The sequence below is a fragment of the Papaver somniferum genome, chromosome 1 (genome assembly GCF_003573695.1).
Source record: "Papaver somniferum cultivar HN1 chromosome 1, ASM357369v1, whole genome shotgun sequence".
NCBI classification, from domain to species: domain Eukaryota; kingdom Viridiplantae; phylum Streptophyta; class Magnoliopsida; order Ranunculales; family Papaveraceae; genus Papaver; species Papaver somniferum.
The window spans coordinates 153009320-153020300 of NC_039358.1; the positions used below are offsets into that span (position 1 = coordinate 153009320).

The 10981-nt window shown below is 36.7% G+C and overlaps 1 long non-coding RNA gene and 1 pseudogene across 1 annotated transcript; both read left to right on the plus strand.

The window, feature by feature from the left end:
* Positions 1-1330: 1330 nt before the first annotated feature.
* On the plus strand, positions 1331-2438 carry LOC113304865. The gene is made up of 2 exons (XR_003338461.1): positions 1331-1560; positions 2190-2438. It is a non-coding gene; the product is annotated as an uncharacterized LOC113304865 (long non-coding RNA).
* A 1675-nt stretch (positions 2439-4113) lies between these two features.
* Positions 4114-7461, plus strand: LOC113352414 (annotated as a pseudogene).
* Positions 7462-10981: the final 3520 nt, after the last annotated feature.

Sequence of the window (10981 nt, forward strand, 5' to 3'; positions counted from 1 at the left end):
AGATGAAAAAGCAAATAAGATAACTTTTAGGAGCGTTTCAGAATCTAGAGGGTTATTTATTGACCAATGTTTGGCACAAGTTACTGAGCATGGGTTTTCTGGAACTTCTTTGAAGCAAACTTCGTGGGGAAATTTGTGCAAATTCTTTTCTGAGAAGTATGATGCACTATCACCCAAAAGAAATTGAGAAACCACTGAGATTACTTGCGCAACCAATATGTCACTTGGTCTCGTCTCTTAGCAAGAACCGGGCATGGGTACAACGCGGAGACGAACACTTTTGATTGGAGCGAAGAACAATGGTCTGAATTATACAAGGTAAGAGACTGTTTCAGTTTTGTAAGTCCCTCTACTTAGATATCTTCTGTATTCAGAAAATTTTATTTAAGCTCAATAAGGTTCAGGCACAATGTGCCTTGATAATATCATTCTTTGAAGCTCAATAAGGTTCATACCAAGCTTGTTTGATCACCAATAATGAACCAATAGTGATTTTACTTTCTAATTGATGCAAACAATCAAAAACGCCAGTCAATTCAAGAATAAGGGACTGGAAGATGCAGAGAAGTTGCAGAATTTATTTGGTGGGAAGTTCTCTACCGGAGTTAATAGGGATACACCTGGAAGAATGGAACCTCCTTGTTCAGCTGGAACTTCTACAACTAATGGATCCGATTCCCGAACAAGTCTTGGAAAAGAACAAAATCATGAGGATGATAACGAGGTTGATTCTAGTCTCAATGCAAATGGGAGTGGAAGGAAAAGAAAGAAGAAAATGGACGAAGCCTCAAGTGATTTATTAACTGAAAAAGTTTGTTCTATTGTCACATCAATGGAGGCTCATCTTCAACATAAAAAACTTGCTCTAGAAAAGGATAACGCAGCAGAATTCATGAAAGCTCTGGATAATCTACTTGAGACTGATTGCATCACAATGGATGAGTATTTGAGCATTAGTCTAAAAGCTTCAGAGATGCCTGGTTGACAGAAGTTGTTTGAAATGTGCACAAGGGCATTTTCTGTCCAAAAAAATCCACTCAGCTGAGTCAGATCTGACTCACAAAACAAACATATTTTCTGACTCAGACCTTAGTGAGTCAGCAAATGAGTCAGGTGATTTCACTCAGATCCAGACGACTCCGATGAGTCAGCTGCAAACAAACACCACCTTAGATAATTAGCCCCACATACTTAAAATCAAAATTTTGTTACAAATCATTTACACCTCTCACTCAACCTTAATCCACCCACACCCCACCACACCCCACCACACCTTCTCCGTAGCTTGGTATGTAACCACCGAAATACAGCAAAACCACTACAGTAAGCTCTGATTTTCATAATTGTCGATCTTTATTTTCTCTCTTTGCATCCGCTGTAATCAAAATAAAATTTATATCTGTAATCGGTGAATGAATCAAAATCTTAAGGTTATTAAGTTTGGTTTTGATCTCCCACAAATCTTTATTTGGATTTCACATACTACAACTAAACTGAAAAATCATATAGGTTATTAAGATTACATGTGATGCTTCTGAATTTTCTCCAATGATTTTTGAGGTAATTAAGCCTATCTTCATACTTCAAAGTTCCAATAGATTAATTTATTTGTTGTCTTTATTTCAGGGCTTGAGTGGGACTATGGTTTCTCATCACAAAATATCTCTCTTTGGATTAATTGTATGATGTTTCATATGAAGATCACAATTGTTTGTCAGGGATTAACATGCATAACCATGAATTGCACTTTAAGTGTTTGTTGAGTCACATGCCCGATCATTTTTCCTTTATTGAGTGTTTGTTAGGATTTTTATTGGTTTCTGCTCTTTGATATGGATTGCATTTCAAGTGTTTGTTAATTTCCTTCATCAAAATTAATGTCTATTTGTTCATGGTTTTGCATAAGAGTAGTTAATTGAATAGAGTTCTATGTCGACCACTTTGCTATGATTTGTTATCATGTTTAGGTGTTGCAGGAATTAGATGAGTCTGTAAACCATCTTGAAATTAGAAAACATCAGAAATCGCACTCCGGAAAAAGAATAAAAAAAGACAGTGAAGGAAGATTATCTTAATTCAAAATAACTTGCGGCATTATGTTGGATCTCTTGAGTTTTTTCTTTGTCTTAAGTAAACTTTTTTGTAATTTGTTATTGTTTGCTAATGTAGGCTTTGCAAAATTAATGTAGGTCAAAGTGGACGATGGCGAGAACATGGTAGGTGCCCAATCACTAAAGACTAATATCAAGGCAGCTATTGAGAGTTAGTTCCTTAAATATAGTTGTTAGTGCCTAAATTCATGTTCAGTTTCTTTATAGACGATGGTAATCAATGATGTCTTAGCGTAACTTTTTTGGTAATTTGTTATTGTTTGCTTAATGTCGGCTTTTGTAAAACTAATGTAGGTCAGTGGAAAACTAATGTCGGCTTTTATAAAATTAATCTGTACATAAACTGTTAACATAGCACTTAGATTGTGATGTGCATTCCCCGGTCCATTCATGCATTTAGAATGCCAGCTTTTTGGTGTTAGTAAGCGCGTCAATGCACATTTTGCTTGAGTTGTTTTTCCTTTTTGCTTCATACGTTTGAAAGTTCCACTTATGGTGCAAATCTAATTATTCCTGGATGGATTAAACCAGAAATCTGACGCCTACATTTTAGATTATATCAGTAAAACGTTTAGAGAGAACTTGAGAGTTTCTTTTTAAGTAGCTGTTAGTATAAATTTTGAATGAGTAAGCAGAGACCATAAACTACTCCTGCACCAGAACTTACTTTTACATACCGTGACGAGAATATGAAGACCATGGGCTCACAATTTCATGGGTGTGACAGCAAAGCTGCAAAGGGGTTAATTAGCTTTGGTTAATTCATGGTTTTTCCCTAACCTTGCAAGGTGTATGGATGTGAAATCCGGTTCTACAGGATATGATCACTTAAACAACTGGTAGATATTTTTGTTGGGTTTCCTTGCATAGGGATCTTAGAAAATATTATGTTTTAGCAATGGGTTGTACCTAACTTAATTATTGACTATTAACTTTTTCTAAAACACCAAAGAATGGTTGTAACCATAATGGGAACAGTAGCCAGTTTTACCTGCCATACGGGGATGAAGCATGTAGAGTCATGAATGAATATAAACTGGAATATCTAAGTCGTCACCTTATGGAAAATAGGTCACTTTGAGGGCTCAAGTTTCACCTATTTGCGAAGCAGAGTTGAAAACGAATGAAAGATGATATGTTTATGCCTTTCTGGTCACCTATGTTACTGTGAAAGTGTGAATGTATTTTTTTGTTTTAAATTTTCTTTTCATAGGATATATGGTAGTATGATTTTTACTCTATAATGTTCCAAGGTTGAATATTTCGATGCGTGTGGCACAATATCTCATATGAGCTATTTGGGGTGGTCACAGTCGTCATCCATCACGAGGACAGTTGTTGGTTGTCGTTGTAATCATTTCCCTCATTACTAAGGTAAAGAAAAAAGCTCAAGTGATGCACACCGTAAAAAAAAATCTTCCCAGTTTAGGAAAACTGAAATGATCAGAAAAGTCGTGAAAACTTTCACTCAAATATTTTTTTTTTTTGTTTTTTTTTTTGGTGAGAACCTCTGAAAATATTACTTTCAATCAGTGCAGGAAGAAACTGAAAATGTTGGAAGTGTTATACGCAGTCTGATCTACAGCTGAAACAAGGTTCAACCGCGATGCAATGACCACTCAGGATGGAGCGATAATATGACTGATCTCAGCTTTATCTTTGCAAGACATAAAGGCACAATCAGTTCTAGAGTGGAGATTGAAGACAAGAATGCAATTAAACAGTGGAGGAAGAAACTAAAAGTGCTGGAAGGAAACTCTGACACCAATCTTCTTGATATATCTAAAACTTTTTTTTTTCTGACACGAGGATGTCACAGACTCACAAGTGAGCATTAGCTTTTTGTCTGAAAACTCTATGTTTGTAAACTTTAACACTTGGTGGATGTCACTCTCCATTAGCTAATAGATATTGCCAATTCTGATAGTTAAGACAGCATAACTAATTTGTTGTTCACTATAATGAGTTTTTAACTCAAATTTGATCCAAAGAAAACTGAGCTATGCAGGTATGCACACTTTAAAGCTTATTGATTATGCACACATTTCGGATGAGTTTTTCATCTATAACTCCTTAAAAATCCAAAAACCAGCACCACCGCCTAAAATCCAAAACCCTAAACTCAGAAGCTGCCGACATCAATTATAGGGATGTTGAAATAAACTAGTATATGGAATCCCAATAGTACCCCATCCGAAATGCCTTAACTAGATCTACCGCCACGAAACTTTCATATTCACTCTTCATCTTATTACACAAGAAAGATATTCCTTGTTCAATCCTATCATAAACCCTAATGAAAACCCTAGAATTTCAAACAGGGTTAAATCGGAACTGATTCAACAACAACAAAAATGGTATGTAAAACCTAAAACAACACAGAAAAACCTAAATCGTAGATTTATTGGAGAACCCTTTATTCAATCTCGTTCTTTTTGTTCGAAAAATGATTTTCCTAGAGAGATTACCAAATTGTTCACTGAGAAAGATCCTTCTGCTAGTTATAGATTTGATGAAGAACCCAATTTCATTTTTGATGTATCTAAGTTAAGAGATAAATTGCTTGAAAATGCTTCTGATTTGGTGAAGATTGAAGGAATTTTGGATTCTAGTTATTTGTTGCCAAGACATGGGAGTTCGGCTTTTATTGAGTTGCTTAATCAGCTAAGGTCACGGCCTCAATTAGCTCTGCAGGTATGAATTCTGATAATTTTTCCAGGGTTTTGAAAATAGTGTGATGTAGCTTATGTGTGAATGATTAATATGATGTCATGGTGTATAATTTTGCAGGTGTTTAGTTGGAGATTTAAAAAAAAATCAAGATGGTTGGGCTATGGAAACGGAGGAATATGCCAAGGGGATTATGATTTCTGGTAGAGTTAAGGATGTTGACCTTGCTGTTTAGTTGTTTATGGAGGCTGCTAGTATGGGGAGGAGGACGGCTTCAACGTATAATGCTTTAATGTCAGCGTATTTGTACAATGGTTTGGATTGGAAATGTCGGAAGCTGTTTATTGAAATGAAGAAAGAAGTTGTTCCTACTATTGTTACTTATAACATTTTAACTTCACTGTATGGTCGATTGTGTTTGGTACCTTACATGGAGAGGATATTTTTGGAGATAAAGGAGGCGAACCTCTCTCCTAATATAACTACTTATAACAATCTTAGTTCTGGGTATGTTACTGCTTGGCAATTTGATAAAATGGAGTGGATGTATGCATTCATGGAACAAGGACCTGTCAAACCTGATATTAAAACCCATTTGTACATGCTTCGAGGTTATGCGCATTGGAAGAAAGTGGATAAGATGGAGAGTATTTATGAATTGGTTAAAGATCATGTAAATGAGAAAGATGTGGTACTAGTAAGAACCATGATTGCTGCATACTGTGATTCTTCCGACCCTGATAGGGTTGGGAAGATTGAAGCATTGATGAAGATTATCCCGGAAGAGGATTATAGGGCTTGGTTACATGTGAAGCTAATCAACGTTTATGCCCAAGAAAACTTGATAGAACGTATGCAGAGTTATATTAATGATGGTTTTAATCGTAACACTAGGGTTGTAACAAAGAATGTGATGTTAGCAATCATAGCAACTTTTTTCCGTTGCAATGCTGTGGAAGAGCTGGCGAAATTTGTGAAGCAGGCTGAGTCTGCTAGATGGAGGATCTGTCGATCCTTGTATCATTGTAAGATGGTCATGTATTCATCACAAAATCGGCTGGAGGAAATGGAAAAAGTTCTTGAAGAGATGGAACAATCTAATATTGACCCATCAAAGAAAACATTCTTGATTATGTATAGGGCCTACACGGATTATGGTCAAAGAACCAAAGTGGAGCAGGTAGTTGGAGCAATGTTCAAACATGGATTTGAGATTCCCGGGGATGTTTTCTCATCCTAAAGCACCCTAGATTATTGTACTGCGCCATCTTTTTCATGCCGAGGCTATGTCCATTCGCTTCAGCTAATCATTGGATATGGTATTTCACACTTGGGTAGAGACCTTCAGAGCTAGAAACAAGGCACAAGTAAGGTTTTTTTTTCTCGTATTGTTCATCAATTATTTAATCACTAGAATTATTTCACACTTAGTGCAACTTGGTCATTGTACCACCGTCTGTGGTGCAAGATACATCTTACCTTCTATGTATAAAATTGATTGTATTTTTTGAAACAATGATACGTAAACTTCTAACAGACATGACTCAAATTTGTTCTTTAACAATATTAGTAGATGCAAATGTTTTACCTAGTAATTGTGAATTACTAAGAGTGGTATGTTTTAGGAAGTAACATAAAAGCTTTATCCTATCGTATAATCATTTTTTTCCCTTGAGGTTTGCTGGATTTAGTAGTGAAACTTTGTTGTCCCACGCTTAACAGTTAATACCATGGGATTGGTGAGTAGATAAATAGTTTCTCCAGCATCTAACTAATAGGCATAGAAGCCCTTGCCAGTCACGTTCTTCTGAGCCCAATTGAGGTTCAACTCTTGTAGAAAAATCCACAAAAGCTTGTAGTTCAGGTACAATATGTGTGCTGAAAGCCCATAAGCAGTAATTTATACCTAATATGTTTTTCTGTAGTTTAAATGGTTGATTTTCTGGTACTAAATGTGTATTTTATTGAAATCAGTACAGTGTTAATTTCAGTTAATTAGCCATCTTCTTTTCTCCAGTTATTGGCCTAGGAAGTCTAGTAACTAGTATGTATTAGGACTTACTATTCTGCTTCCTGACTGAAATCTTCATTGATCTAATTTGCAGAATGTGTGCTCAAACTGTGAACTCCAATGTTAAATTGCTGAAGACTTTTGGAAAGTTAAGCCTGCCAATGTTACCTCGGTAGTATGCTAGCCAGATACTGTATAAAATCAGCAGCCGAGAGAGACCCATGGAGCAGTTTTTTCCTTCTCTTGAAGGTCGGTTACAAACGAAAGATATTGGTTGCCCGGTGTTAAGAGTGCATTCTTTATTAGAGGTACATAATATTGTCTCAAACATCTGAAATAACAAGTTAAACCCCTACATAACTCCAGGGGAACTGCATAACTTAATTGAATTTGCAGATTGATTCTTGAAGGATTTAGATCGAATCTCTCAACAATTTTGCTTGTTCTAATGTATCTCATCCCAATTTGGTGTGTCAATTAAATCTGCTGTGCAGTGTGACAAAGAAAATTTCGGTGTTGATTGATAGTCATTATGTTAAAGTTATACTACATTATTGTCGATTAGTTTATCACTTACAGTACAAACTGTACAAGAGCATTAGTACTGTTTTCCTTTCTATGATTTTTTTGGAAACCCAGACTTGGTTGAAAGAGAATTATCCCAGACAACTACACCAACAGGTTTATTTATTGCGCAGAAATTTTGTTTATTGTTTTGGTCCTCGTCATCTTGTTTCAGTGGTTCATTATAGTCTTTGTGCATAATTCGATTTATTACTTTATTACTGTTTGAACGATCTAAGATGAACTGATTCGCCTTCCTTGCGCAAGTGAGGAGGAGAGATACTTGGAGACGTGGACTGCACAGAGCCACCCTTGCCGGTATTTAATTGAGATTAGAAAATTTGCAGCTACTCCTTCCCATGGAACCGTAGTTGAGAGTTTCCTTCCTCATACTGTTTGGCAATCAATTAGGGGTGGACCTGCAGTTGCCACATCTCTCTTCTTCAAGATAGAAATGCATGGGAGAAATGAACGTGTTCAGAGTCTTCAGACTCATTGATTATTCTGAAAAAAGGAACTTTCCGGGTTTTAGTTTTATCCTTTCTATGGATGTATTTGTTTTTAGGTTTCTACCTTTTCTTATGTCATTTTTAAGTTTTTATCGGTTTCTCTTTTGTAATTTAACTACTCTAAATATCCGCCTTTACTAGCTTTTGATTATGGATAAGTTTTTGAGACATAAAGTAGTAGATTTCTATCTTTATCTCGCGCCTTGGTGTTTTGGTATTCTGTACTCTTTACGATGTCATTCACTGCTGCTTTTTTGAATTGTTTCCAACTTTTCGCGGTTGATGTTGCACACCTCATGTCTCACTCTCACATGTCAGTATTGATTTTTCCACTTGATACAACTATAATAATTGTAATTGTTCATGCGCTTGGTCCAGTTTGTCCCAATTTCCTGGTACTCCAGGCTGCCAACTTTATTCGGTTATATGCCGCATGATATAATCTGCTCCACTATGTACTCTCCTGTTGAATGTGAAAAGCCAAATCACGCTTCTTCGTGAGCAAGAAAGTAACAAATCATTCTTTTCAGGGCCATGAAAAGAACTAGGTTTTCGTAAGCCTAACATGGTGAGTCTCCTTTGAGCTACTCTTTTTTTTTTCCTGTGGAATCTTCTCAAGTTATGTCGCATGTGCTACATGATGGTCTGTTTGTATGCTGAATTTACTTCGAGATATTCATGATTATTCTGCTAGAGGATGTCAGAAGTTTTTCTTATTGGTTAACATCATTACCATGAATGGTGAAATAAAAGATAGTTTGCTGGTCTGGCTAGGTATGCCTGAAACATTTGGATTTGAACTTGTGTTTAACTGCTTGAGTATGTTAAACAGTGCATCACATTTCGAAATTTTGGTTCTCTATCTCGAGGGCTGCTTGATGGTGTCAAGTTTGGTGACAATGGTCTTGGTATCATTAAGTTGAGGAGAACAATAACCCATAATACCTGTCTCAGATTCTCTGTTGTGCCATACTGCTTGCATATCGCCAATAGTGCCTCTGATATAGTGCATTACATTTCAAACATTTCAAAATAGTGCATTACAATGGTCCTGATATATCATTAAGTTGAGGAGACCCAATAATTCACATTACCTGTCTCAGATTTTTTGTTAAGCCATCCTTCTTTTATATAGTGCTAGGACTACGGGATCATTGCTATATTTTTATGTTTCCATAAACAAACCTAGTTATGGAGGTGTTAGAGCATAGCTCGGTCGACCTCGCATGCGTTGCTATCTCAAGCATGTTTGTCAATGTTAGTGATCAAAATTATAAGTCTTGATTTCTAGCCTACATAGCTAAGTCTCGGATTAGGATAAAAAAGTGTAGTTGAGCTCAAGAACTTCATGGCGATTCATCATACAACGACGAAGATCTACTCAAGGAACCGTGGAACTTCATCAACAAAAAGGTATGTGGAGACTTGAACTTATCTATCACTCAAAAGTCTATCTCTTTTATCTCCTACTTCTTATGAGAAAAAAGTCGTATGCTATATAGACTGGATCATACACATTTGATATTTCGAGCCGAGTATATCTTGCCTATCTATATCTCGAAATCATGTGTTGGTAAAGCGTTTCGCTTTGATCAAGTTTATCTTCACCTAGTGACGAAAGTCATGAAAAGTTTCAATTACTTTGTGAATTGCTCTGACGCGAAACAGTCTGTGAATAACGGCTATATAACGTCCTCTGAGAATGTCTCAATGATTAGAATGAGAGTTTAGATTACATAACCATGTATTCCTTAATCCGAAGTTTTCGAACTTTGTTGATTGAGAGAAACCGGAGGAATTGGCTTTGCCAAGTCCGCGAACTGACGGAAGTTCTTGTACCGAGAATTTCTGTTGGGATTTTCCAAAAACTCGTTTGCGTGTAAGTCCGCGAACTCAGTTGTGGAACCTAGTCCGCGAACTGGCGAAAGTCTCTTTGCCGAGATTTTCTGCTGAGTTTGGAAAACTCCACCGGTTGTCTTAAGTCCGCGAACTTGTTTGTGAGCTTAAGAGGTTATGATCTAAAGATGTGCTCTGAACATGAAACTTAAATTACTAAGGAATGCTTTATGGAAACCGTGGCTATAAAGTTCATGAGCCGATTCAATCGAGTCGAATCATCTTTTTTTCAATTGTCTTGTGTAGTTACATAAGATATCATAGCAATTGAACAACTCTTTAACTAGTTCATTTGAGTCAATTGAACTAATTATGGTGAAGAAGAACAAGGTTAATATGAAATGCTCATATGGTTAACCTTTTGGGTTACTATGTTGAACCAACATACACGTACACGTTTGGGCATGGTTTCCCAAGTGTGTGTGACAAGCTAAGATTTCGATCTAGCGGTTGAGAAATATTAGCTTGAACCTAAATCAGGTTTTCATCTAACGGTGAATATGGATTGCTTTGTAACTAAGGCAAAACCCTGATTTGAAGACTATATAAAGGAGACATCTAGCATTGTGCAAAACTAATCCCCGCACATTTGTGTGATACTAGTGCGCTCGCTAGAGTCGATTCTCCTTTAACCTTTGGTTTTCTTCTCTAAAACCAGGTTAACGACTTAAAAACTTCATTGGGATTGTGAAGCCAGACCGATACTACTTTTATCGTAGTTGTGTGATCTGATCTTGCATCTTTTATCGTACGAGTACAATCTTTGATTGGATTGAGAACGTGAGAGTTCTCCGATAGGCAAGATAAAGAAGTCACAAACATCTTCGTCTCACTGTTTGTGATTTCTCGACAAACCGCCTGTATAGTCAGGAAGGATTGCAGAGAGGTGATTGATTAATCTAGGCTGTTCTTCGGGAATATAAGACCGGATTATCAATTGGTTCCAATTCACCTTGATTTCATATCTTAAGATGGAACAAAACCTAAGGTTTATCTGTGGGAGACAAATTTATCCTTTGATAGACTTTTCTGTGTGAGACAGATTTGTTTATTATCAAGTCTGCGATTTTGGGTTGCAACAACTCTTGGTTGTGGGTAAGATCAGCTAAGGGAATCAAGTGCACAGTATCCTGCTGGGATCAGAGGCGTAGGAGTACAACTGTACCTTGGATCGGTGGGAGACTGATTGGGGTTCAACTATAGGCCAGTCCGAAGTTAGC